Source organism: Lontra canadensis, unplaced genomic scaffold (assembly GCF_010015895.1).
Source record: "Lontra canadensis isolate GAN:19392208 unplaced genomic scaffold, GSC_riverotter_1.0 scaffold28, whole genome shotgun sequence".
Lineage (NCBI taxonomy): Eukaryota > Metazoa > Chordata > Mammalia > Carnivora > Mustelidae > Lontra > Lontra canadensis.
In genome coordinates, this window is record NW_022631022.1 from 1,458,938 (window position 1) to 1,486,042 (window position 27,105).

Below are 27,105 nucleotides of genomic sequence, written 5' to 3' on the forward strand. Positions count from 1 at the left end.
GCCAGAGCCCAGCGCGCCCGGAGCCGGCGCTGCCAAGCCCCGGCGCCACCGCGGAGAATGCAGCTTCGCTCGCCGCCGACTACGGCCCACGCCATCCTTTGCATCTGCTCCGCCCACCGCGTCCCTCGGCCTTTTCCGAGTCGGGTCGGGGAGGTTAGGAAAAGGAAGAGCGAATTCCTCCGGTGCAATCGCGTCTGCACGCGCTCCGGGGGCAGAGGCCCGGACGGTAGGGAGGGGCTCCGTAGGGCTCGGCCCGGGGCCCAAGACGCGCTGCACAGCTCGGGGGGCGCGGCCGGCCGGCTGGCCGCCCGGCTTTCAGTGGGCTGGAATGTTCCCGCGGTGCAGTGTACTTTGTTCTGGGGCTGGGGGAGGGTGCAGCGGGGGCAGGACTCCAGGGCCCCTGGGACTTGGAGGACAGCCAGCTTTCCGTTCCCAGGGTGCCTTCCCCGGGGGTGGGGTGGCGAGTGGAGGGAGAGGAGCTGTTGAGTTCCCAGGCTGGGCAGCTGCGGGGCACCAACGGAACCTCTGGATTCCGGCGCCAGCCCTGCCACCCGAGCCTCATGCTTCTGGGGTCGTGTCTCAATCTCTCTGGGCCTCACTTTCCTCATCTACAAAATGGAGATGATTAGTAATAATAATAATAATAATAATGGCATAGTTATTGCCTGGCACTATTGTAAAGTGCTCTGCAAGTGTTCATGCCTCGTAACTACCCTTTGAGATAGGTACTGTTAATAGAATAATCTAATTATCTTATTAGTAGAGTAGGAGGTACATGGGAACATGTACAAGCCCTTTGGACAGCTCAGATGCTCTTGCCCAGCCTCCTTCCAGATAGTAAAATGTGCACCATTATTAGTTTCTCTTCTTCTTTCTTCTTTCTTCTTTCTTCTTTCTTCTCCTTCTTCTTCTTCTTCTTCTTTTTAAGATTTTAGTTATTTATTTGTCAGAGAGAGCGGTCACAACACCACACAAGCAGGGAAGCAGGGCAAGAGGGCTGATGTATCCCAGGACCCTGGATCATGACCTTAGCCCAAGGCAGACACTTAACCACCTGAGCCACCTAGGTGTCCCTTATTATTTCCACTTTAAAAATGAGGAAAGAGGGGTTGCCTGGGTGGCTCAGTTCATCAAGCATCTGTCTTCAGCTCAGGGATCCAGCCTTGCCTCCCAGTCCCTGCTCAGTGGGGAGTCTGCTTTTCCCTCGGCCTCTCCCCCCTGCTCATGCTCTCTCTCAAATCTTAAAAAAAAAAAAAAGAGAGAGAGAGAGAGAGAGAGAGCAGCTCAGGGAGGTTAAGTAACTTGCCCAAGGGCACACAGCTTCTCAGTGGCCATCCTGGATGCAAATGCAGGCAGTCCGGCAGAAAGCCTTCACTTTTAACCTCCACAGACGTTGCCTCCCTACTGCTAGTCTCAGGAGGCCCTTAAAATCTGTTTGTTTGGACATACTGCAATCCATGGCACAATCTGGAGGAAACATTACTAATAATAATTACTTCTAAGTGATGATAATTATCACCAACCGAGGGCTGTAATTCTCACAACACCCAATGAGGTAAGTGTCATTATTATTAATCTCATTTTAGGGATGAAAGAATTGAGGCCCTGGAAGGTCACTGTGGTTTAAGGAGATGGAACTCATTCATCCTGAAACCAGAGCTCCACAAGAGCTTAGCTCTTTGCTACTTTCCAAGTATTGTATAGGGAGACCGACTCCTCCAGACTCTGAACATAGAGGTTAGCTTGGAAGGACAGTGCTTTCTTCTACAAATGTTGGGAGAGGCAACTTTGCCTGGTAAGCCACCGCGCTGTGCAGAGTGTAATGAGTCTCAGAAGCTCCCCTAACACCAGCTAGAGAGCTGTTGGTCTCTCCTGGGTTTGCCAGTTCAGGAGCCCAGCTGCCCAGTGGCTGGAACAAGTGCCACCCAGAAGCCACAGGAGGACTGGTCTGTTTTGTGACCAAACTGCATAAGAGCAATTTGTTTGAAGTTTCCTATTTAATGTTTTAAACCAAATCATTCACAGCATTTTTTGATAAGCAAGATTTAGTATTTGTTAATGAGGGTCAATAGGTGAGCTATTTTATTATGTTTTGAGCTCTTTTATTTATTAACAACAACTATGTTTTCTCATTAAATGAAACCGCAAATTCCATTCCTTGACTGTGTTCTTGCTGTGATCTGCATCCTTGGTTTTTCTCTTTATTAGGAGGAATTTTCAAAAAATTTGTTTAAGGGGCGCCTGGGTGGCTCAGTCGGTTGTGTCGGACTCTTGAACTCAGCTCCAGTCATGATCTCTGTGTCATGACTGGACACATGTCTCTGTGTCAAGAGATCCAGCCCTGCGTGAGGCTCCTCGTTCAACATGGAGCCTGTTTAAGATTCTCTGTCTCCCTCCCCCAGCTCTCTCTTGCAGCCTCTCTTTCTCTCTCTCTCAAAAAAAAAAATTTGTTTAAGTGGTCTGAGAAAGAGAGGAAGAGTTTGAGTGTCGTTCCTGGGAGGGGAATGAAATCTGCTGGGCTTCCTTGGTCATCACCTGACCTCCCGTAGTCCTCGAGAATTAGGGGAATATACAACTGTGCATGACCCTTACTTTTATTGTATCACGAATGACTACTGCAAACACCGTCCCTCTCTGCCTGCATTTCCCCCAGCTTGGCTGTGCTGTGGACTGACGTCACATCCGACTCAGGAGAAGTGGGAAGGACTGCTTGAGAAAAACTAGTGAATGTATCGTTTTTCTTATCGAGGAAAGTCTAAAAATATGCACAAAGAAGCATGTATTCTGTGATTTGAATCCGAAATTTCATTATATGGCATGTGTGTGATGATCTTGGCTTCTGTTAAAATTGTGGTAAAAAGTGCATTTTGATTGGCTTGATTCTGAGGAAAAGACGTCAGAACGGGTTCTGTGTAACTCTCTGCACACAGTGTCTCCAGGGTGCTCATGAGCCGTGCGGGAGAGAGGGACGGCTAGTGGAAGAATAAGTGGTGGATGACAGACAAATCCATTTATGGACAAGTGTGAACGGCTGGAGAGCTGCTTGGAAGCACCCGGGAGGGGATGGGAGGCGATGGCATGTGCTGGGTTCCAGAGGTCCTCAGCCCACCATAAGCACTCACAAGACAACTCCAGAGCCATTTGTCTACCCACTGGTCTTCCCCATGAGGAGACTTGGAGCTCCTTGAAGGCATGAAGATAATTCTCTCCTTTTTTGCTTCCTGCACCCCTGTCACCGTGTGTGGCACATTCATGGAGGCAGTGGTTAGGATGTGGCTGTTACATGCAGCATTCCACTTACATGAAGAGTACGGCTCAGGCACCATATTCTCTTCAAAGGCAGGACCCGACAGTTGTACCTGTCACCCTGGCTCACTTCACATAGGCCAAAATTTAGTCATAGGGCCACACCTTGCCAAAGGATGCCGAAAAATTTTGTCTTATTCGGGGTGGCCTTGGGTCTATTTACTTATTTTTATTTATTCATTTATTTATTTTTAAGTAGGCCCCACACCCAGCATGGAGTCCAACACAGGGCTTGAACTCACGACCCTGAGATCAAGACCTGAACTAAGATCCAGTTGGAAGCTTAACCAACGGAGACACTCGAGCGCCCCACCTTCTGTCCACTTAAAAAACAGATATCAGAAAGCAATTGGTCTCCTTCTGCCACCTAAGTGAGCAATACATTCCTATTTGTTAAGTGAATAAAAAGACACAAAATGAATCTGACATTGCAAGTCTATTCTGAGAAGAAAAAGCATGTGGAGTCACATAGTTAAGTGAAAAAAGCCAAGTAGGATTGGCAGATATAGTATGCAATTATTGCTGTCCTTCTTTACCAAGAGACATTTTGTTGAGAGCGACAGTGGGCCCAGATTAGATATTCCGCTTCCCAGACTCTCTCCACGTGGCCATGTGATGCCATGTGGCCAATGAGATATAAATGGAAGACAGCTGGGAGACCACTGAGAACGCTTTGCTTTAATATAGGCATACTTTTCCCTCATTCCTCCTACTTCTTCGTTTCTGAAGTGCTGATATGAGAGTGCAGCAGCCAACTCATGAGACAACGAGAAAGCGAAGTGCATACATAAAACGTAGAGGAGAGGAAAGAGGGGCGTGGCCAGACAGAGACGCTACCATGACAACGCTGACTCTCTCTCTCTCTCTCTCTCTCTCTCTCTCTCGACCACCCTACCACGCCTGCCCACCTCCAGACTTCTCGCTGAGGAGAAATGGAAACTCCTACCTGGCTAAGCCAGGATAGAGGACTTTCTATTGGATGCAATCTGACCGATACATATGTATACACTGATCACTTCGAATATCTCCGGAAGGATACCCAAGAAACCATAGTCATAGCTGCTTCCTCCTGGAGAGGAAGTCAGGAGTTGGAGGCAGGGCACAAAAAACTTACTTTTCATTTATAGGCTTCTAATTTTGAATGTTGAATTGTTGGCATTAATATACTCAACCAAATAGCATTGAAATAACAACTTACAATGAGAAAAGTCAAAAGACACTGTTGATTCATGAATTTGATGGCTCAAGAAATACCATTTCCAGCAGTCATATGATTATACCACCTAGCTACATTGTCATCAGTGGCACAGTTGTCCCAGGACATTAATCAGAAGGGACGGCTCAAGAACTGAATTTGGAAAATTATTTGTTAAAAATAAATTACCATAGGTATGCCATAAGGCAATAAAGGTGGGGCTTTGGGGGGGGGCTTATTTTGGCTTATTTTTAAATCAGAGAGACCTAATTGTCTTCGAGTTTAATTGTATCTCTAATGTTGTATTTCTTTTTTTTTTTTCCTAATGTATTTCTTAAACTAGGTGGAGAGTATACTGTTCTTTGTCTTATCATTCACTGTATTCCTTTGGTGGAAATATATTCTAATTTGAAATTAATTGTGAAAACCCAGAGTGTGTTCAAATACAATCAAGTACTCTCAGTCCTTTGAATTATAATGCTCTTTCTGGAGAAACAGAAACAGGGCTGATGTAGAGAACTACTGACATTGCTCATGACCCACAATATATCTTATCTTACCCTGAGCTAGTGGAGATTACTGCGGCCAATGGCATCAAAGAACGGTGGGGATTATGAATGATCCTGGTGCCTGGGAGTCATGATTCTTAGGCTTACTTTCATTTTCTTCTTAATTTTATCTGTAGATAAATTCTTAATAGGTTAGGAGGCAGGGGGGATGAATCAGATTGGAAGACTACGTCCTCCTCTAGCAGGCAAGGGAAGACCGTGACCCTACTATCATTTCTATTTGGAGCATGGCATGTGATGATGGCTGAATTGAAACCAAACTCATGGTGCAAAGGCAACATGTCGTATTCATAGTCACATAGATACATATGATTGAACTCTGTGACAATTTTAAACATTAGAAGAGGATTAACTTATGTTTATTCTGCAACAGCACATACTTGTTCCTTTTCTAATATTACCTATGCTTGAAGACATGGAAAAAATAAAATTTATTCGAGGATATATTTTTAATTTAAACGCAGCTTCATATTTTAAAAATTAAGTTGTTTATATTTAGGTATTTTCCCTTATAGAATGACAAGGTGTTTAAATGTCCTTTAAAGGACTGATTTTACCATTCATATGTTTATAAAATGCTATCAAAATATCATGCCAAAGAAAGTATGAGGGGTTTATTCTACTTCTCTACAAAATGTTTAATATTCGTCAAAAACAGATTATGTCCAAGAGACTGTGCCTTGTATGTCAGTATCATTTACTATGTATGTCACAGGGGTCAAAAAGTTTGAGGAACAAAAGAATAATCCCACATTTTCAATAAATTCTAATAAAATAGTAAAATCAGCTGTAATTCAAAAGGGTCACTGAAGAAGATCAAAACTGGACTTCTGAGTATCAGTATGTGTGATAAATTTATGTGTGATATCCTTACATTTATTTTATGCCAAATCCGACTCTTAACATGCTATGCCTAAGTTAAAAAAAGGGGGGGGGGAATTCTGTGTCATCTCATTTGGAGGTGACTTGCTAAAGGACAGATACAAAGAAACAGATTTTTTAGAACACTGATATTTTGTTAGGCTATAAATAGATTTGATAATAAAAATGTGTGGGTCTTTTTAAAGAAAAAAAATCTTCAAAAAGTTAAAACTCTATAGTTGAATTTATTTATTTTTAAAGATTTTATTTATTTATTTGACAGATCACAAGTAGGCAGAGAGAGAGGAGGAAGCAGGTGCAGAGAGACAACCCAATGCGGGGCTGGATCCCAGGATTCTGGGATCATGACCTGAGCCAAAGGCAGAGGCTTTAACCCACTGAGCCACCCAGGCGCCCCTCTATAGTAAGATTTAAAAATAGGATGTCTATCTTCCAAATCACAGCAAGACAAAAGCAAGCAAAACATAGTCTGCATTATAAGAGACAGGAAAAAAGTAATTAGAATGATAAACAAGTATGACTCATAAGCAAGACTACCAAAACCAAAATACATAATCTAAACAATACATGTAAATGAGTTAAATCCTCTATTAGAAGACAAAGACTCACAGTTGGGGCTAAAAAAAATCAATCACAGGCCTCTTATAAGAGATAACCCAAACCAAAATGACACAAAAGAGTCAAAAGGACACACAATGCAAACAGTTAAACTTAACTTTATGAAAGTTAGAAACGCACCCCTGTTACTTACTTTTCAGGATTGGGGGTGGTGATAAACAGCTTCTAGTAGGATGCAGGAATATAATGATTCAGTATAGAACTGCCTAGATTAGCAAAACGTTCCCGCTAATCCTCTCACCCCTTCCAGACTGCACTCCTCTACTTATGTGCCCGGAAACCCAGTGTGTATGCTATGTGCGCATGCTGGTGGAGGGGGTGAGGAGGAGGGCTGCTCGCTTTTATCCTTTGCACCACAACCAAAACTTGGATACATACCGTTGGGGCCAGAGAGCGCCACTATTGCCAATGCAGACTATTTCAGAATACACTGGTGGGCCCCCAGGACACCAGGCCAAGAGCTATTGTCATAGTCAATAAGAATGAAGATCATGGGGTGCCTGGGTGGCTCAGTTGGCTAAGCATCCAGCTCTAGGTTTTGGTTCGGGTCATGATCTCAGGGTCCTGGGATTGAGCCCCACGTCAGTCTCCCTTCTCAGTGGAGAGTTTGAGGATTCTCTCCCTCTCCGTCTACCCCTTCCCCTGCTCACACTCTCTCTAAAATAAATAAATCTTAAAAAAAAAAAATGAAGGTCATGGGAGGATGGGGTGGGAAGGGTTGTTCTTAAGGGCAGAACAGTTCTTGATGTTGTTCAGCCCCATTTTGTCCCTGCTTTGATAGTTCCCACAAATACTGATGTGGAGTCTCACCTTTTAGGAAGGATGGTCTTACTTCCTCTATGCTATACTCTGTTCCTCAAAGTCACACAGGGACCCAGATGGGCAAGGCAGCTCTGCTATCTTCAATATACGGTTTTTAAGACTGCTCCAGTTGTGATCATTTCTGATGAGCAGCAAGGCAAGGAGGATAAAGCACAGAGCAAGTATCTTTAAGACTATAAAACTGGAAATTACAGCCACTTCAACTCACATCCCATTGAGATGAGAACTTAGCCACATAGTCACAAGCAGGTGGAGATGAGGCTTACAAGGGGGCTGAGAAATGTAGTTTCTAGCTCAGTGGCCCAGGGTCCAGGAAGAAGAAGAGAACGGTTTAGTAGCAACCATCAGTCTGCCAGAATCATCATCAATGGTCCATGCAAGGTCCCTCACTTGTTTCCATTCATTCATTCATTCATTCACTCACTCTCTTTTATAGTCATTCCACACACTCTCTTATATACCTTGACAATCGCTCTACTGTGTCTGAAGTACATGCTTTTGTTTATATTTCTGACAAACACATAGTTTGGTTTTATACACATGTATTTTATTTTGAGTCAATTTTATTGAAGTAAAATTTATATTCAGTAATAGTCAACTGATCTTTGACAAAGGAGAAAAGGCAATTCAATGGAAAAAGGATAGTCTTTTCAACAAATGGTGCTGGAACCACTAGATGTCCATATGCAAATAAAAATAAATGAATAAAACAGGAATCTAGACACAGACTTTCCACCTTCCACAAAAATTAACTCAGGGGTGCCTGGGTGGCTCAGTTGGTTAGCCATCTGACTTCGGCTTAGGTCATGATCTCAGGGTCCTGCAATCAAGCTCCCTGTCAGGCTCTGTGCTAAACAGGTAGTCAGCTTCTCCCTCTCCCTCTGCACCTCCCTCCACTCATGCTTTCTCTTCCTCTGTCAAATAAAGTCTTTAAAAAAAAATTTTTTTTAATATCTTATGATTGGTCATAAAATTCTAGAGGAAGACAGGAAAAAAATCTAGATAACTTTGGGCTTAGCAAAAAATTTTTAGATATAACACCAAAAACATGATTGATTGATTGAATGAGTGACTGATTTTTAAAGATTTATTTACTTACTTTATTTTTTTAAAAGATTATTTATTTATTTATTTGATAGACAGAGATCAAATAGGCAGAGAGGCAGGCAGAGAGAGAGGAGAAAGCAGGCTCCCTGCTAAGCAGAGAGCCCGATGTGGAGCTCCATCCCAGGACAGTGGGATCATGACCTGAGCCTAAGGCAGAGGCTTTAACCCACTGAGCCACCCAGGTGCACCTATTTACTTATTTTAAACAGAGAGCACACCCAAGTGTGCTCACAAGTGGGGAAAGGGATAGGGGGGAGATTTTTCAAGCAGATTTCCCGCTGAGCACAGAGTTAGGCTCAGGCTCAATCCCACAACTCATAAGATCACAACCTGAGCTGAAACCAAGAGTCATTCATTTAACTGACTGAGCCATGTAGGTGCCCCTAAAAACACAATTTATTAAAAAAAATTGATTGGTTGGGCTTTATTACAATTAAAAAAACTTTTGCTCACACAAGATACTGTTAAGAGAATGAAAAAGTCACAAACTGAGAGATTATATTTACAAAACACATATCTGATATAGGACTTATATCCAAAATACACAAAGAACTCTTAAAACTGAATGGTAGAAAACCAAACAACCCAATTTTAAAATGGGCAAAACATCTGAACAGACACTTCATCAAGAAGATAAACAGATGGCAAATAAGCACACAAAAGGATGCTCAATATCATTTGTCATTAAGGAGTTGCAGATTAAAACAATGAGATATATTCATAAGGATATATCTAACTTTATAAAAAATTGTCAAACGGTATTTCAAAGTGATGAACCATTTTGCTTTCTCATCAACAATATATGAGTTCCAGTCACTTTGCATTGTCAACAGTATCTGGTATGGTTGGATTTTTTTTTTAAGATTTTATTTATTTGACAGACAGAGATCACAAGTAGGCAGAGAGGCAGGCTGAGAGAGAGAGGAGGAAGCAGGCTCCCTGCTGGGCAGAGAGCCTGATGTGGGGCTTGATCCCAGGACCCTGAGATAACGACCTGAGCCAAAGGCAGAGGCTTAACCCACTGCGCCACCCAGGTTCTCCTGGTTGGATTTTTTTTATCTGAGCCATTTGGTGATGTAACAGTATGTCATTGTGGTTTTCATTTGCAATTCTTAATGACTACTCATATTGAAAAACTTTTTTTATGTACTTTTTTGTCATTCATAGATTTTATTCGGTGAACTTTTTAAATCTTCTTTTCATTTTTTAAGTGTGTTATTTATTTCATTTATTATTGAGTTGTGAGGTTTCCTTAGATATTCTGGGTATAAGTCAGTATCAGTCAGGGTCCAAGCAAGAGAATTATTATTTTTTTTTTTAAAGATTTTTATTTATTTATTTATTTGACAGAGAGAGAGAGCACAAGTAGACAAAGAGGCAGGCAGAGAGAGGGGGAAGCAGGCTCACTGCCGAGCAGAGAACCCGATGCGGGGCTCGATCCCAGGACCCTGAGATCATGACCTGAGCCGAAGGCAGAGGCTTAACCCACTGAGCCACCCAGGTGCCCCTAAGCAAGAGAATTATTAACAGGAGATTGAACTAATGGAGAATTGGTTTGTAAGAGTCAGAGAGAACTCTGATGAATACAGGAATAGAAAATACAGGGTCAGCCACTACTGGCAAGGCTGAGATCTTGTTGTCTGAGAAGAACTTCCAGACCTGTTGGAAAAAGCCTAGCACGGCTCACTGGATGGTGGAGGAAACACTGAGGTGGCTCAGCAGAGGGAATCTACCCTTTGGGGGTTGGGGATATTGTCCACAGGGAGGTGCCATACCTTGGAACCTGATGCAAAGTCACCACAGGAGTGTTAGAGGAAGTGGTTCCCAGTCAGGTTCACTTGCTAGTGGCATACCACTTTGAGAAGGTGTTGAGAGAAGCTTCTAGCAGCTGGGCACTGCTGGTTGCCCTATGCTATCAAATCTGGGAGCTAGGGAAGCTGCCCTCTACAGGAGCCGGGTGCAAGAAAGGCTGCACTTTTCAGGACACTGGAAACTGGAAAACAATATTCCTTCCTCCATAAGTGTCCCTCCAGCACAACCTACTGGCACAACATCATTCCAAATGGCACAGGTGAGATATCTACACGGCCCACCTCCAGGGTCACAGTGCAGGCGAAGAAGGGTGGATTTGGAAATGCCAAGCAATAAGCTGTTGACTGGCACAAAATCCTTTATCCTATGTGTTTCTCCAGGCTGTGGCTTACCTTTTCATTTCTTGACAGTGTCCTTTGAAAAGCAGATTTTTTTTTTTAAGATTTGTATTTATTTATTAGAAAGGCTGAGAATGAGTGATTAGGGTGGGGGGGAGAGAGAGAGAGAGTGTGTGTGTGTGTGTGTGTGTGTCTGTGTGTGTGTGAAGCAGACTACCTGCTGAACAGGGAGCCTGATGCAAGCCTCGATCCCAGGACCCAGAGATCATGACCTGAGCTGAAGGCAGTCGCTTAACTGACTGAGCCACCCAGACGCCCCATGATTCTAATCCCTGATAATTCTCTTCATGTGCCTGTTTGGGTTACCACTTTTATAAATTGCCTATTGACAAATTTTGCCCATTGTTCTATAGGACCTGTTACCTTTTGCTTACTTCAGCTTCAATCTGCACTTCTCTTCTCTAGTTTCCTAAAATGGAAGCTTAGATCATTGATTTTAGATCTTTTCTAATCTATGCATCAGTGCTATGAATTTCTCTCTGAGCACTGGTTTCGCTGCATCATACAATTTTTTGACTAGTTGTATATTCATTTTTATAGAGTTACTTTCAAATTTCTCTTGAGACTTCTTCTTGGACCCAGGTGTCATTTATAATTATGTTGTTTAATGTCCAGGTACCTTGGGACTTCCCAGCTCTCCTTGTTACTGATTTCTCGTTGACTTCTGTGGTGGTCTGGGAGCTGACATTGTATGATTTCTATATTTTTAAGTTTGTCAAGGTGTGTTTTATGGCCCAGAGTGTGGTCTATCTTGGTGAGTGTTCCACGTGAGTTTGAGAAGAATGTGTATTCTGGCATTGGATGAAAGTCGTTTATAGATACCAGTTCTATTTGCTTGATTGATGATGGTGCATTCTACTGTGTTTTCACTGATTTTCTGCCTGGTAGATCTGTCCATTTCTGATAGAGGGATGTTGAAGTCTCTAACCAGGAGAGTGGATTCATCTATTTCTTCTAACAGTTACATCTGTTTTGCGCCATATATATTGACACTCTATTGTTAATCACATACGTATTAAGGATTGCTCCATCTTCCTAGAGAACTGATCCATCTTCCTGGAGAACTTTATCCCTGAAAGCTTTTCTTGCTCTGTAGTCTAATCTGGTTGAAATGAATATAGTTACTCCAGCTTTCTCTTGATTAGTGTTATCGTGGTGTATCTTTCTCCATTCCCTTACTTTTAATCTATATATGTCTTTTTATTTACAGTGGGTTTTTCCATAGACAACATAATTGGGTCACAGTTTTTCATCCTCTCTGATAATCTCTGTCTTCTAGTTGGTATATTTAGACCATTGACATTTAAAACGATTATGATATACTGTAATCAGATTAATATCTACCATACGTGTTACTGTTTCTATATGTTATCCCTGTCCTTTGTTCCTATTTTTGTCATGTACTGTTTTTCTGTCTTCTGTGGTTTTTTTCAAAATTTTTAAAAAGATTTTATTTATTTATCTGACAGAGAGAGAGATCACAAGCAGGCAGAGAGGCAGGCAAAGAGAGGGGGAAACAGGCTCCCCGCTGAGCAGAGAACCCGATGCGATGCGGGGTTCCATCCCATGACCCTGAGAGCATGACCTGAGCTGAAGGCAGAGGCTTGACCCACTGAGCCCTGAGTGGCAGGAGGGGCCCCTGCCTTTTGTGGTTTTAACAGAGCAGTTTATATTATTCTACTTTCTCTCATTTCTTAGCATATCAATTATGCTTTTTTTTTTTGCCTTTTTTAGTGGTTTCCCTAGAGTTTACAATAGACATTTACAACTAATCCAAGTTCACTTTCAAAAAACACTACAGCTTCATGAGTACTGCAAGTACTTTATAGTAACCAAGCATTCCTGATTCCTTCATCCCATGCCTTGTATCATTGTTGTCCTTCATTTCACTTACACATAAGCTATAATCATTGAACACATTGCTGTTATTATTATTTTGAGCAAACTATTACATATTAGGTCAATTAAAAATAAAAAAATTAAAAAAATTATTCTGCCTTCACTTATTCCTTCTCTAACACTCTTCCTTTATGGGGATCCAACTTTTTGACCAAGATCACTTTCCTTCTCTCTGAAGAATTTCTTTTAAAATGTCTTGCAAGGGGACGCCTGGGTGGCTCAGTTGGTTAAGCAGCTGCCTTCGGCTCAGGTCATGATCCCAGCGTCCTGGGATCGAGTCCCACATCGGGCTCCTTGCTCGGCGGGGAGCCTGCTTCTCCCTCTGCCTCTGCCTCTGCCTGCCATTCTGTCTGCCTGTGCTCATTCTCTCTCCCTCTCTCTCTCTGACAAATAAATAAAATCTTAAAAAAAAAAAAATAAAAAAAAAATAAAATGTCTTGCAAGGTAGATTTGGTGGCCTCATTTTTGGTCTGAGCAGGTATTTCTCCCTCACTTTTGAAGAATAATTTCCCAGGATACAGAATTCTAAGTTGGCAGGGGTTTTTTCTCTCAACACTTGAAATATTTCACCACACTCTCTTCTTACTGGCATGGTTTCTGAGAAGAAGTTGAATGTAATTCTTTTTTTTCTTTTTTTTTTTAAATTTTATTTTTATTTATTTATTTTAGAGAGAGTGTGTGAGCAGGGGAAGGGGCAGAACGGGAGGGAGAGGGACAAGCAGACTTTGCACTAAGCATGGAGTCAGATATGGGGCTCAATTTCACGACCATGAGACCATGACTTGAGCTGAAACCAAGAGTCAGATGCTTAACTGATTTAATCACCCAGGTGCCCCCCCTCCAATGTGATTCTTGTCTTTGCTCCATTTTAGGTAAGGTATGTTCCCCCTGGATTTTTAAAAGACTTATGTCATTGATTTTTTTGCAGTTTGAGTATTATATCCTTATTATAGGGTTTTGGGGTGTGGAGGTGGATTTATCCTGCTTGGTGTGCTCTGAGCTTCCTGGATCTGTGTTTTGGTGTCTGACATTAATCCTGGGAAATTTTCAGTCATTATTACTTCAAACATTTCTTTTGTTTCTTTCTCTCATTGTCTAGTATTCCCATTGTGTGTATGTTACACCTTTTGTAGTTCTCCTAAGTCCTTGGATATCCCATCCCATTTTTTGCAGTCATTTTTCTCTTAGCTTTTCAGTTCTGGAAGTTCCTATTGACATATCCTCCAGCTCAGCAATTCCTTCCTCCAGTCTATTAATGAGTTTATCAAAGGCATTCTTCATTTCTGCTACAGTGGTTTTTTTTTTTATCTCTATCATTTCCTTTTGATTCTTTCTTAGAATTTCCATCTCTCTGTTTAGATGACCCTTCTGTTCTTACATGTTGTCTATTTCATTCATCTGTGCCCTTTATAGTTATTTCAAAACCTAGTCTGATCATTCAAACATCTCTGCCAGATTGGAGTCTGGTTCTGGTGCTTGTTTTGTGTCTTCAAACTGTGTTTTTGCCTTTGAGTACACATTGTAATTTTTTACTGAAAGCCAGACATGATGTGCTGGATAAAAGGAACTGTAGTAAGTGGGCCTTTAGTGATGTGTATAAGGTGTACGTAGGGGAGGAGGAGCCTCAAGGCTGATGATGAGGTCTCTGTCTTTTAGTGAGCCTATACTTTTGGACTGAACTTCACGGGTGCTTCCCAGGTTTTTCCCCTCCTTAAATGGAACAAGATGGCTAGAGCTGGCTGGAGATGGGTAGTTCCCTTCTTCCAGGTTGGTTGGGTCTGATACAACTGTGGCAAGCCAGACTCAGGTAAAAATTTCTCCTGAGAGCAGGTGTTAAGAATGAAGTCCTCTGGCATATTTCAAAATGACTACTTTTCCCCTCCCCCTCCTACAAGCGTGAATAGATTTGTCTTTGATATTTGCCTTGAGACCTGGTAGAACTTCTGAAGGCTCACAACAGTTTGGTGCCCCTCTCAGACTGGGCAACCCTGGAGTTCCTAAACCTCAGACTTGTTCACACTGGGCCTCCAGGAATCTGACAAGTACAGTTTTGCTACCTAGCACTGGTTCCCAGAGAGGTTCCCGCTCTGCTAAGTTGTGAGCATCCATCTGTCGGTATCTCAAATTTTTGGAGCAGTGGTTTGCCCTGTGTCCTCAATTCTCTGGCAGATCTAAGAACAGTTGTTTATTTTCAGTTTGTTCTATTTTTTACTTATCAGGAGAGCATGTAGACTTCCAAGCTCCTTACTTCCTGGACTGGAAATTAGAAGTCTCTCTTTTGCTTATTGGTTTGCATGAGTTACTTGTATATTCTATTTTTTTAATATTCTATGCATTAATTCCTTACCATTTTTATTTATTTTTAAATGCCTTACCATTTTTAGATTTACAAATATATTCTCCCATTCTATCAAGTATTGTCTGGGATATCCTCTCTTAGACAGAAATCCTTAATCTTGACATCATCAAATGAACCATTTTTTTGCTTCTGGTTTGAGCTTTTGAAGTTTTATATAGTCTTTCTTCCAACTCCGGTCCCAAAGGTACTCTGTCATATTTTCTTTTATTAATTTAGAGTTTTATTTTTATATTGAGGATTTATGTAATTCAGAGTGTACATTTTTATGTGATGACAGGCAGGGGTCCCGTTTTATTTTCTCCATGTCGTCAGCTGGTCCCTTCTTTATTGTTTGTGATGCCTCTCACACATATACTTCTGGTCTGACTTTGAGTTTTCCATTCTGTTCCATGATCTACTGGTCTGTTTTTGTGCCAAAACAATGTTGTTGTTTTTGCTTTATTCAGCTTCATACATGGCTTTGTAGTGTGCTACTCTTTGCTCTTCTTTTGCAAGGTTGACTGAGTCCTATTTGTTTGTATACATTTTAGAATGAGTTTGCCAAGTTCCCAGAAAACACACCTGGAATTTTTACTGGCGCTTCACTGCACATGTAGATTAACTCATGAAGAACTGATGCCTGTGTAATAGTAAGCCTTTCTATCCAAGAGTGTGATATTTCCCTCCATTTATTCAGATTGGTGTCTACATCCTTGATTCAAGTTTAAAGTTCTATCTGTGGGTTCCTTGTATATTCTTAGTCAAGTTCATTCCTAGACATTGTACATGCTATTTTGATCCTTTTCTCCCAGAAGTTGGTTACTGCTGGTGAAGAGAAATGTTATGGATTTCTTTACTTTCTTTTTTAAGATTTATTTATTTATTTGAGAGAGAGAGAGAAAGGTGTGGGGAGTCACAGAGGGAAAGGGAAAGAATCTCCCACAGATTCCCCACAGAGCACGGAGTCCCACATGGGGCTCAATTTCACAACCCTGAGACCACGACCCAAGTTGAAATAAAGAGTCAGGGGCTTAACCAATGGAGCCACCCAGGTGCCCCAAGCATTTCTTTTTTGGGGGGGGTCAATATCACATCTAGTGATTTGACTGAATTCTTTTAATAGTTTGAGCAATCTGTCTGGTGACTCTCTTTGTTTTTCAAGGAAAGTGAATATCTTTATATAATCTTTATCTTTATATAATCTTTCTTTTTTTCTCTTCTCTTCTCATCCTTATATCTCTTATTGCTTCTTCCTGATCCTTTTGCCAGGAATGTCCATTATTATGTACTGAATAGTAACACTATAATTGCATCCCGCATTTCATTCCAGATCTTAAAGAGAATGCACTTAACATCTCTTCATTAAGCAAATGTTTGCCTTAAGCTTTTGCCATATAAGTTTCACCAGGGGCACCTGGGAGGCTCAGTTGGTTAAGTGTCTGCCTTTGGCTCAGGTCATGAGCCTGGGGCTCTGGGATCGAGCCCCACATCAGGCTCCTTGCTCAGCAGGGAGTCTGCTTCCCCCTCTCTCTCTGCCTGCCATTCCCCCGCCTGTACTCTCTCTCTGTGTCAAATAAATAAATATTTTAAAAAATACTATATATATTAAAAAAAAAAAACCTTCACCAAGTTAAGGATGTCTCTCCTATATCCATAAATTAGTGATAAACTCTATACATGTTTTTTCGTCATTAGTGTATTGAGGTAATTGTATGGTATTTGTCCTTTATTCATGGGGTGAATACTGATGTGAAGCCAACTCGGAATTCTTGGAATAAATCCTACTTGATCAAAATGTATGTTTTAAATACATAATTGGATTAGTTAGATGATATTTTATTTGGGATTTTTATATTTACATCATAGGAGAAAGGAGCTTATTCTTTTTACTGATTGCTTTGTCTTTGCTGATTTTAGAATCCAGATTACACTGGTTTCATAAAATGATCTGGGCACTATTTGCTCTTTTCTAGTTTTCTGGAGAAAGTTACATAAGATAGGAATTAACTGTTCCTTGAGAGTTTGGCACAACACCAGAAATTCATAAACTTTTATTACCATGACCCCACCAGCCCAATTGTTCTAGTGTTTACCACATATTTTGAAGGAGTTGGTTTAAATTAACGAATGAATACAGGGGGGCCTGGTTGGCTCAGTCAGTTAAGGTCTGGCTCTTGGTTGCAACTCAGGTGGTGAGCGTGGGGTCATGGGATCAAGCCCGTCGGGCTCAGTGCTCAGTGTGCACTCTGCGAGATTCTCCCTCTCAGATAAATACATAAATCTTAAAAAAATAAAATAAGTTAATGAATACAAGTCTTACTTTCCCCAGGTGGCTGTGCACGGCAGAGAAAATATACACAGCCCTTAAGAATACGGGCACCACGTACGGGTCCCACACCTCAACCCAACCATCAATCCTGTCAGTCTCTGTAGGTAAAAGGGTTGCGTCTTCACAAGTCCCTCCCTCCTCAGGCCTCACCTGGTACCTTTGAATTCAGCCTCCTATTTTACTGACAAGAGGAAACCCCTAGGGCCTAACTCCCTTGAATCTCATCTGCCGCTACAGTCCTACCTCTTTCCCCCAGTCTCAGAACACAAGGTGTCCCCCTTCAGAGTCCAAGGCAATTCCTACAAATGTGCCCCTAAGCCCCCTCCCTTTCTCCCAGGGACCTCACTCCATTAGACAATCCCTCTCTCTCCTGAAATTCAAACTTTTTCTCTCTACGGGGCTTCTTCTCCTTGGTCCAACAACATAATCAAATCTCACCCATCCCCAAAAAAATCCCTCCTTTGTGTGCTGGGGGACGGGCATTCTCGCACGCTGCAGGTGGGAGTGTAAATTGGCAAGATCCTTCTGGGAAGCAATTCGGTAACCCGAATCAAAAGCCTGAAAAATATTTGCACCCTTTGTCCCAGTAATCCTGCCTCTAGAAATCCATCTAAGGAAGTAATCAGAAATGCTGACAAGGAGAGATGTTTAAAGATGTTAATCTCACTGTTATTTTAAACAGCAAAAACTGGAAACAATCTAAAGGTTCAACAACAGGGGATGGGTTCAACAAATTGTACTTAAATATCATGCCATTTTGGGCAATCACTAAAACTATCATTTTTAAAGGCTCGTTAATGTGAGAAACTGTCCATGAAAAATAAGTGAAAACAGCAATGTCTGAACAATATATATGGTCTGGGGCTGAATTTTTTATGTACAGAAACAGCTAACACGTCTGGAATGTTAGCTATTGTATACATTCTCTCAATCTTCACAACGTTCCTGAACAGTCAATACTGTTGGCCATGTTCTGTAGAGACAGTAACCAACCAGAAAGAAAAACATCAATATCTGGGGGCGGGGGAGGGTTGGAGGGGGGGATATTACTGATGAATGTTATTTTCTTCATTCCCTTCCATATTCCCCAATACTTGAACAAGGAGGTGCTCCTTTTTGTCAAACAGAAATACTGAATCATTCTTTTCTTCTTTCTGTGTTACATATACTTTATACATAGAGCAGTGAATAATTGGAATACAGAGAAAATGAAAATCCTTCTCCCACTCCTGCTATGTCAACCCCCAGAGATGGCCACTGTGGACAGTCCGGCTTTTGCATTTATATTTGCTGTGAAAATGTGTATGTAGATATATACACTGAGAAAAAGCAAACGGGATCCTCCTACCATGTCCATACGCAGCACTGCACAAACCCACTGGTCCCAGCCGCTGCATTTGGGTCTCTGCCCCAGAGGTGCCGGGAGCCCCTTTCTGCAGGAGGCTCACTTTTAATTTTGCCAAGGGGCCAACTATCACTTGACTGTTCTGCGCTGCCCTGAGGGGCTCCAGGTTTGGGGCATGGAGAACTGAGCTCCTGTCCCAGTCCTGCTATTGGCTAGCTGTGCGACCAGAGGAGAATCACTTTTTCTCTCTGGGGACCTGTTTCTCCATCTTTCCAGGGGAGTAACCATTCCTGCCTTTCCCACTTTAAGGGACCATCATGATGCTCCAAAGTGCTGATGGTAAAGTGCTGTGCCCACAGCTTAGGGTTTCCCACATCTGATGCTCCTCCCTAGTTCCCAGCTGCAGGGATTTTTCAATGTGTCCCCAGTGGAGAAGGGGGGTCAGAGGGCTGCAGAGGGGACGAAAGAGACTTTGTCACCAGACAAGCCCTGGAGGCCTAGAGACTCCAGGTTGGCTCTTGAGCACTCTCCAGCTCACTCAAGAGTCTTGTGATGGGCATCAGCGGAGGACTCTGTGGGTGTGGGAGCATGGAGGGGGCGCCTGAAGAGCACGGTGAGGGGAGAGAGAAAGCAGTAGGACAAGCTGGGGAAAGCGCTGGAGGGCTGAAAACGCTGCGGGGCCTCCACTTCAAAGCGCATTTTAGAGGCTCTGCAAGAGCTAGCCGGTGCAGAAGCCAGTGCCCTCCTCCGCGGAGCCGCCGCCCTCTGGTGGCGGCGTGCGAAAGTTACAACTGCTCTCTCGGCCCCGCCTCCCCGCGCAAGGCTGGAGGGCTGAGTTGCCACTCACGCATTCTGCAAGCAAGAAGCCCTTTGCGAGCTTCCACAGGAGACCCGAAACCTGCCAAAAGGGGAACTCGGGGTTGAGTGATCCAGGACTGGAACCTGGGACTCTGGATAGCACGTCCAACTGATGCTTCCAGCAACCTCTGGTGATCGCGAAAGCAAAAGGCACCAGACAATGAAGATTTTATTCAGGCTATTGCAATAGACAGATGTTCATTGGTGAGGACCATCCCAAAGAAAAGGGAGAGGCCTGGGGTTTTAGAAAGGCAGGTAAACAAGGGAGTCATTGACAAGTCTTTTATGGGAGTAGTAAGAAAACATGGAGATGGGTTTTTCTGGGAATGCACAGAGCAAGGGGAATCCTGTGCAGTTAGCTGATTCCCCAGAACTTAAAGGGGGTACGGGGATTTCTTAGCCATCACTGCCTTCTGGAAGCACAGGATTCAGATATAAACATAAATAAATATACATATAAATACTACATATATACATCTGCTATTACAGATGGAGCATGCTGCGGGATGGCTGTTGGGGAGCCAAGGGAAGTGGGGTCCAGGTCACCTATGTGTGAATTTTAGAGGCTGAGGCAAAATCCCAACTTGCAGATACCAAGACAGCAAGGTTGCCCCAACCTGGTTTCATATTCCCTCTAAGAGGAAAACCAGATAGTCACAGAGGAAGGGATGAGCCCAGCCAGAAGTAGAAGTCACAGCTTTCGGTTTTGTAGGCTGTATCAGAGAAGCAGGCATCACCGCGGTGACCCCCCGGGAAAGAGGCGGAAGGGTTCTGAAGGCACAGTGAAGACCCTCGTCAAGCCTCAGGAAGGGCCAGAAACCTGGCAGTTCTGAGATCTGGCTACCATGTCTGCTTCTCTGTGTGTCTGTGTGTCTGTCTCTGATGTGGGGGGACCCACTCAGTTACCTTTCCCCACCCAGCTTCCTCTCCCACACATGATCTCTACTCCCCTGCAATTTCAGCCAGCACACGGCCCCTTGGGGCCATCCCAGCCCCTGAGCCTGCTCTGCCTCCAGCCGTAGAGCCCGCCAGCAACTACAGCTTTGTCTGAGCCTGTGAAGACACTGCTCAGAAGACAGCCCGTTTTCAAGCCAGACCATGAGTCATTTGACGGCAGCTGGCCTGTGCCCTGCCCAGCCTCTGGCAGGCGGCCCACCCCGGCCCCTCAACTGGAGGTGGGGGGTTTCCATGATCTGCTTCTCACAGGGTCTGGGGCAGGACAGTGGCCCTTGGAAGGGTCAAGAGCACTGCACTGAGCTAAAGGAAATGAGAAATGAATTAAAAAGACTTGGCATGTGTCACGGAACACGATGTTGGGCACACCACTGGACCTCAGGGTGTGTGGGCCCATTGCTGACTTCCCGCAGCCTGTGCCCGCACTCTCCAGACAGCCCTCTGCACACCACTGCCATGATGCGCCCCGGGCTGGATCCTGGTCCATTAGATTTTGGGGAGGGACAACCTGACCCAAGCCCAAATATCCTGGAGAAGTGGGCTCTCACCGGCATGTTCGGGTACTCACCCGACAACTGTGCCCACCTTTCCACTGAACAAAATGGCTTTCTGGTAACTGGAGAAGGGGACAGGTGGGGCACTGGAGATGAGGGGACAGCAATGTGAGAATGAACGTCCTCACTGTACTTCTCTGCTATCTCCTGTTTACCCGTGCTCAGGCTGTTCTTCCGCCCTGACTGTCCACACCTCCCCCACAACCCCTCAGCAGGCCAGCTCTTCCTCTCCTGGGAAACTCAAGTTGGCATCCCCTCCCACTGGAAGCACCTCCTGTCCCTGCCCGCCCCCGCGGCAGCCCTCCTTTCTTGCTTTCATCCCTGCCAGCTCCTCCAAGCTCCAGAGTTACTGGAAAGACTCCCCCTGTCTTATCCTTAAGGGTCTGGGACATGGAAGGTTCAGTAACTGCTTCCTGGATGAACCAGTTGAGGGCTTGGGTTCGTCACCGAGGTTGCTTTTTCAGAAGGGGATCCCAGGACTGACTTTCCAATGTTTGTCTCATGACACAGGGTAGCCAGGGAGTGAGCCTGAGTTTCCACTGGCACTTCACCACATGTTCGCTGGACAAGTCACCTAATCTAGTTTCCTGATGCCCTTTTCTTTATCTGTAAAATGGGAATACTAGTGGTACCCACTTCAAAGAGCTGTTGTGAGTGTCCAGTTAGATACTGCTTACCACAATTCTTGGGACACTGTACGAGCTCATTATTTTATTATTATTACTATTACTATCATCACGCACCCCTTCCGCCACAGAACTCAATGCTGCCCCCAGTGGTTGTGCAGAGGAGATCCGTAAAACAACCGAGATCAGTAAAACAACCATCATTCCATCAGTAAAACACAGGCTTAGAATTTAACCTCACTGGGCTTCTGTACAAAGGTACACATTCCAATTTTTTGGAAAGTATAATAAAAAATGTATCAGATAATCTAACACACTTTGGTATATCTTTTCTAGTCTTTTTTCTTAAGAACATTAAATGTAGCTCTAGTCAGGGGCGCCTGGGTAGCTCAGTTGGTTAAGCATCTGCCTTTGGCTCAGGTGATGATCCCAGTGTCCTAGGATCAAGTCCCACAACAGGCTCCCTGCCCAGCAGGGAGTCTGCTTGTCCCTCTTCCTCTACCCTCCCCATTTGTGTTCTCCCTCCCTCTCTCTCTCTCATGCTCATGCACTTTCTCTCTCAAATAAATAAATAAAATCTTTAAAAATGAAAATCCCATTCCTGGTGTACAAATAAACTAATATTTGACATAATTTCAGTGATAAATACCTATGAGAAGTATTAAGTACTAAAAAGAAAAATAAAGGGAAACAGAATGAAAGGAGATACTATGGTCAGCAAGTGGTCAGGGAAGGCCTCCTGAAGAGGTGACATTGAGACCTGAGCTATAGAGAGAAAGAGCCTTAGGACATAGCCTTAGGACATATAATGGGGCTCCCCCTGTCTAAAGATGGAGAAACAACCCTGAGAAAGGTAGTGGCTTTCCCTAGATTACAAAGGTCCTAAGACTTCTCTAGGGGAGGGTGTTCCTCCTGAGAGTCTGGGCTCAGGGGATGTACTCCGAGGCAGCGGAGTACCCTCTACTTACATACAGCTGTGGTCTCACAGACCCTTAGCCCAATCCACTTGGCACCGAGTCAGCCCAAGGGCTCCTTTCCTCACCCCCTTCCATTTCTCTTTCTCCCTCATTCCCTTCTTCTCTCTCTCTCCCCCACCTCCTTCTCCTTCTTGTTTTTACAGTTTTTTGTCAATAAACACTGAACGGTATGTAAACGTAAAGGATCAGGTGAATGAATAATTAGAGGCCAAATGTCTGAGTGGCCAGCAAGAAAGCCAAGATAATGGGATGTTGCTGTTATCCCAGAAGCCTTCATGTCTCCCTTCCCACTTCCCTGTCCTTTATGGCAATCCCTTCCTTGCTTTTCTTACCATTTCACCATCTACATACATGTCCCTAAACAATATAGTTTTGCCGTTACAACTCTGAACTTTATATAATGGTGTGATTCTATACATGTCTTTTATGCCTTACTCCTCTCCCTCAGCACCAAGTTCACAAAGTTCACCCCTGTCGCTAGGGGTGCTGGTCTGCAAGGGCTGCGGTAACAGTGTGCCACAGATCTGGAGGGTAGAAGTCCAAGGTTAAGCATCAGGAAGGCCGCCTCCTTCTGAAGGTCGTGAGACAAGGATCTGTTCCAGGGCTCTTTCCTCGGCTCGTAGGTGTCTGCCTTCGTCCTGGGTCTTCACACCGTACCCCACTCCACTGCACGTGTCACCGTCCGAATTTCGTTTTTTTTTGTTTTTTTTTTTTTGTTTTTTTGAATTTCATTTTTGTATAAGGACATCTTCATATTGGCTTAGGGCCCACCTGGGTGACTTTACCTAGGTGAAGACAGCACCTCCAGATATGGCCACTCCCTGAAGCATGGGAACATATGAATGGGGGAGGGATACATTTCAGCCCAGGACCCGAATGTGACGTCGTTCACTCATCTTCATAAGCATATGATTTTCAGTCCTGCAAAGCATGAGGACAGCACGAGCTATTAATCCAGGCTCCTATGGGTCGGCACTTGGCTGGGGCCGTTACAGATAAAGGGTACAGTGAGTTTCTGCAGGGTTTACAAATAGCAATGGAACAACTGAGTCACAGGGGAAAGTTGATCTTCAGATTCAGAGGCTCTGCAAACAGTTTTCCAAAGTGGTTGCACCAATTTCTCCTCACTCCAGCCACAGACTCTCCCATCTTCATGGCTCAACTTCCTCAGCCACACCTGGCATCCTCAGACTTGTCCGTGTTACCTGGGCGGTAGTCTAGTTTGCATTTCCCTGATGATTAAGGGGGTAGAGGATGCTTTTGCATGGGCTCCTGGAGCTCCCGTTTTGTGAAGTGCCCGCCCAAGTTTTACTGGTTTTAACGTATCTTTTTGATCTTTTAATCTCTTCACCTTCTACCACGCTCACAGCAATTTTATTGTAAGGGCACAGTTACCACTTAACTGCCACTGGACTTTGGTTTGTACCATCCGAGTCACCCTGCATGGTTATAATAACTTGACTCTAGGAGATCAAGGCTAGGAGCATCATCCCTTCCTTCTCAGAAGTCTCTGGGCTCCTCATGCAAACATTCCAACTCTCTCCCCTCCAACTTCCCATCTGCGCCTGTGGACAGAGCTTCACCCCCTGCCCCAACTGCAGCCTCTCCTCCTACCTGATCTATCTCTGTCGCCCACACAGGATTATGATCATTGATGGAGATGATGTGCAGGTGTCCAGCATGGTCCCTGGAATCCTGCATGCTTGTAGTAAGTATGTCTTCCCTTCCCTCTTCTTGATGCTCTGCTGAAAGGAAGTAGAGTGACATTTACCGATCGTTCCCTGAGTGCCAGGAGGTAGGCCAAGGACCACTCACTACGCATTCATTACCATTCTCTTCTTCTTTCTCAGTTACAGACTTTATTCAGGGCAGTAATATGCATTCTTTGCTTTTCCTGCCTTCCTCTTTCCTGATGCCTGGAACTTGGAGCTCCCGCAGCCATTTTGGACCAAGAGTTGGGTAAAAGAGCCAGCTCTCGAGCCATCCAACCAGACCTTGAAAGGCAACTTGTCTCATGCAGCAGAGAAATTAACCTGTCACCTTAAAGCAACAGTGATTTTGTTTTCTATTATATGACACAACCTAAGGCGTATACTTAACGAAAAGTACATGTTTTTGGTTAATCATAAACATGTTTGCTTGAGCTAAATTTTCCTCCTTAAAATTATTTTTGCTGGTAAGTAAATGTTAATATGTTTGAGTCTCTACACTCAAATTTATATTTTTCAAACAGCCCACTGGGTTAGTTTTTCACACTGGTATGAGTAATTGAGACATGGCATCTCAAATAGCCAAGAAATTAGCATTCCCTCTTAGTCTTTAAAAGAAGTTGTCTTAAAAAAATTTTTAACAAAATAAAAGAAGTTGTCTTGGGGCACCTGGGTGGTTCAGTTGGTTAAGCGTCCGCTTTCTGCTGGGGTCATGATCCTGGGATCCTGGAATCGAGCCCTGTGGTGGGTTCCCTGCTCAGCAGAGAGCCTGCTTCTCCCTCTCCCTCTGTTCCCCGGCTCCTGCTCTCTCAATCGTGCTCTATCTCAAATAAATAAATAAAATCTTTTTAAAAAATGGGAAGTGGTATACACATGCATATGCACACACACACACACATACATGCATGCTAATGAACCAGCCGTATGTGGTGTAAGGGAGAATACTATGGATTCTGATTGTAAGGCTTGGATAATTCACTTGATCTGAGCCCGTTTCCTCATCTGAGAATGGCGGCCTAGCACATCCATGTACTGTAAGGACAAAATGAGAAAAATACGTATAAAATGCCTGCCAGAAACAAGTGCTCAGTCAATGGTAAAGAAGGTGGGTGTGTTTTAATTTTTTGACAGCTGACTTATTTGGGGCAAAGAAGACTAATCTGTCCCGTCAGCAGAAGGCCTTACTCCTTACTCCAACCACTTGAGTCACCACGACCCCGAGCCAGGCCCCTGGGGGAAGAGGCTACCGATGCCCTGACCCTGAGACCCTGGCCTGGGGTGGCTGCTGGGGGTCCCCCCACTTCCCCGAGGCAACAGCACCCACAGCAGTGAAGCCGAGAAGAGCTGGGTGTAAGTCCAGATTCAGTTCCAGTTTTTATTTAAAGATCCTAATTTCTGGACATTTATTTGGGGGATTCCAGGGGTAGCTTAAGCTCCTTTAAGACATTCTAAGTTGAAGTCTTTCCTTCACTTGGCTGCTAAAGTTTAATTCAGTCTAATTATTTCATATGGCACCGACTATAATAGTTTCATAATTTCTAGTATATTAAGCACTTAATATGTTGTGTCATTTGAAATCACATATTAAATTCAGCAAAGTACATTTTAATGAGAGTTAAGTGGTGTGAAAATATTAATACAATGTGATGGTTCATCTTGGTGCTCATATTTTGTAGGTCTGTTCCCAACGCACAAATGCCTCGCTCACCAGGTAAGCAAAGCATTTAGCTACCTGAGGCTGGGATGGGTGTCACGTGAGAAAGCAGTAGTCCTACCTTTTGCCATCTAGCACTTTACAGTGCGATTTCCTGGGGCACCTGGGTGGCTCAGATGTTAAATGTCTGCCTTTGGCTGGGTCATGATTCCAGGGTCATGCATCAGGCTCCCTGCTTGGCAGGAAGCCTGCTTCTCCCTCTCCGACTGCCCTTCCTTGTGTTCCCTCTCTCGCTGTGTCTCTCTCTCTGTGTCAAATAAATAAATGAAATCTGAAAGAAAGAGAGAGAGAAGGAAATACAGTGGGATTTTCCCATGGGGCCTCACCACCTAATAAAGCTAGTAGGGAGATCCTTACTTCCATCTTAGAGGGGAGGAAACTGAGGCTCACTGCTGGGCCTCGTCAATATGGCCCTTCTTGGCTCAGAGAAGGTACACCTCCCTGCACACAGCTGCTGACAGGGTGTGTCACTTCTCCCAGCTGCAACCTCACATAGAAAAACTGATAGAACCCGGAAGTTGGCAGCCTTCGCACTTGGAGAGTCTTTTTGTCCCTCCTTCGGAGGGTCCCTTGCACACTCTCAACCTAAACACCCTGTGCTCTCAGGCTGCCCTGGGAATGCCAGAGAAGAGGGTCTTGAACTAAATCACAGTGAACCCTTCAGAGAGCAACTGCTCAGAATAAGGATGCTTCAAAGGCAGGAGTTAAGGCGAGAGAGCGCACGCCTCCAAAAACCATCCAGTGGGACTCCTTTATTCCATCTGGGTGCAGAGTTAGCCCTTGGAGCCTGAGCGATTTGGAAGCAAATTCCAGTGTCACTCACTAGCTGTGTCCCTTTCCTCTCCAGGCCTAGGTTTTCCCCATCAGCAAAAGAGGAACAAAACTCCCTCCTGCTTATCTCTAAGACATGAAAAAGAAACAGAACATGGGAAGAAAAGGGCAAGGATTCACACTAAGCTCGGGGAACTGGAGTGAGTGAGTTACAAGCTGTCCCCTCCCAGAGACAGCTGCAACCGAGGCTTTCCACATCAGACCCAAGGCAGCAAAGCCCTCTGAGGGAAAACAGTCCTCATTGCAGCTAAGGAGGGGAGGG

At 44.0% G+C, this 27,105-nt stretch overlaps 1 long non-coding RNA gene across 2 annotated transcripts; it reads left to right on the forward strand.

Annotated features, from left to right (window-relative positions):
• On the forward strand, window positions 1-26,950 carry LOC116871830. Of its 2 annotated transcripts, XR_004383528.1 has the most exons (5): window positions 1-226; window positions 24,230-24,297; window positions 24,440-24,765; window positions 25,975-26,009; window positions 26,860-26,950. It is a non-coding gene; the product is annotated as an uncharacterized LOC116871830 (long non-coding RNA). The 2 variants fall into 2 exon arrangements; XR_004383529.1 differs by lacking the exon at window positions 24,440-24,765.
• Window positions 26,951-27,105: the final 155 nt, after the last annotated feature.